The sequence below is a fragment of the Octopus bimaculoides genome, chromosome 9 (assembly GCF_001194135.2).
Source record: "Octopus bimaculoides isolate UCB-OBI-ISO-001 chromosome 9, ASM119413v2, whole genome shotgun sequence".
Lineage (NCBI taxonomy): Eukaryota > Metazoa > Mollusca > Cephalopoda > Octopoda > Octopodidae > Octopus > Octopus bimaculoides.
The window spans coordinates 7407937-7410142 of record NC_068989.1 but is presented as its reverse complement, the minus strand read 5'-3'; the positions used below and the strand labels follow the sequence as shown (position 1 = coordinate 7410142).

Here is a 2206-nt window from a genome sequence, read left to right as displayed (position 1 = left end):
TATATATATATATATATATATATATATATATATATATATATATATATATATATCATAGCATTTCCATACGATTTGGCATCGAGGGACAGAAGGAATTTCAGTGCTTGATTTAGATGAGATAATCTGAGATAGTCCTGACAATAGATATACAGAAAATAAACACTAAAGTGCACCACACCCTTGGAATATAGAATTCGGCATTATATCTGTGGTTCAACAGAAGTATTTAGATATCTAGGAATATATATAAATATAGTGCAATATAATAAAAAAGGGGCAAACAGCCGTCAAAGCCAAATATAGGAATGTTACCTCAACGTACGCGAACCACCTTGCATGTTGTGTATATATATATATGTGTGTGTGTGTGTACTAGGATGTATGGATATGTGTGTTTGAGTGTGTGGACATGTGTTTATGTGTATGTGTGTTTGTGTGTGTGTATCTGTAAAGAGGTTGGAAGGAAAAACCCCCGAGATGGAGATGCAGTGACATCAGATTGCACCGGATGAATTTAACATTAGCTTTTAGGCCGACGTCAAGGGAGGTAATTCTCTTGTAAAAAAATCTATAAACTATGGGTTACATCTATGCTAAAGTGAATGCACGCACATCTGTCTATCTATCTATCTGTCTGTCTGTCTGTCTGTCTATCTATCTATCTATCTATCTATCTATTTATCTATCTATCTATCTTTCTGTCTGTCTATCTATCTGTCTGTCTGTCTGTCTCTCTCTCTCTCTCTCTCTATCTATATGTCTATCTATCTATCTATCTATCTATCTGTCTGTCTGTCTGTCTATCTATCTATATGTCTGTCTGTCTATCTATCTCTCTTTCTGTCTGTCTATCTATCTATCTGTCTGTCTGTCTGTCTCTCTCTCTATCTATCTATCTATCTATATGTCTGTCTGTCTGTCTGTCTGTCTATCTATCTATCCGTCTGTCTGTCTGACTGACTGTCAGTCGGTATATCATCATCATCATCGTTTAACGTCCGCTTTCCATGCTAGCATGGGTTGGACGATTTGACTGAGGACTGGTGCAACCGGATGGCTACACCAGGCTCCAATCTAATTTGGCAGAGTTTCTACAGCTGGATGCCCTTCCTAACGCCAATATATATATATATATATATATATATATATATTACATCTCCATAATGTTATACATATTACGTCTTCCAAGTATGTATACATAAAAATTTTGTATATGTTGATACAAAGATATATGAGAGGGTGCTGAAAAATTCTTGGCTTTGGGTAAAAAAATATACAGGAGGATCAGTTGATAATAATTTTATTCAGCATATTCTACTACACTCTCGGAGTGGTTGGCATAAGGAAAGGCATCCAGCTGTAGAAACCTTGCCAGATCAGATTGAAGCCCGGTGCAGCCCACTGGATCTCCAGACCTTAGTCAAACCATCCAACCCATGTCAGCATGGAAAACGGATGTTAAACAAGGATGATGATACCCCTCTCAGATTTACGCATTTATTGTAGGTGTTCTTCAGGTTGGACCTCCAGCTGGGCCGTTCACGATACCCTTAAAGCCTGGAACTTTTTAGCATGTCTTTCATATGAAATCTCACTTTGATAGCTGCTGGAATATTCGTTTATTCTTTTACTTGTTTTAGTTATTTTGACTGTGGCCATGCTGGAGCCATGCCCTAATCAAAGAAATCAACCCCCAATTCTTATTCTTTGTAAGCCTAGTACTTATTCTATCGGTCTCTTTTGCCAGACAACTAAAATATGAGGACGTAAACACACCGACATTGGTTGTCAAGCGATGGTGTGGGGACAAACACACACACACAAATACATACATAAATACATATATATATATACACAACACTCTCTGAGTGGTTGGTGTTAGGAAGGGCATCCAGCTGTAGAAACTCTGCCAAATCAGATTGGAGCCTGGTGTAGCCATCTGGTTTCACCAGTCCTCAGTCAAATCATCCAACCCATGCTAGCATGGAAAGCGGACATTAAACGACGACGACATATATATATGTGTATGTATATATGTATGTATATATGTATGTATATATGCAATGGGTTTCTTTCAGATTCTTATTTTTTCATTGCCCACAAGGGGCTACACACAGAGGGGACAAACAAGGACAGACAAAGGGATTAAGTCGATTACATCGACCCCTGTGCGTAACTGGTACTTAATTTATCGACCCTGAAAGGA

At 38.0% G+C, this 2206-nt stretch overlaps 1 protein-coding gene across 1 annotated transcript in view; it reads right to left on the bottom strand.

Moving 5' to 3' along the window:
• The window catches only part of LOC106867996 (kelch-like protein 21), an 11354-nt gene extending 10827 nt beyond the window's left edge, over positions 1 to 527 (bottom strand). Inside the window, exon 1 of the mRNA XM_014913082.2 lies at positions 313 to 527. The gene's annotated coding sequence lies outside the window, so the exon portion shown is untranslated. The remainder of the gene's footprint in view (positions 1 to 312) is intronic.
• Between the last annotated feature and the right edge of the window lie 1679 nt (positions 528 to 2206).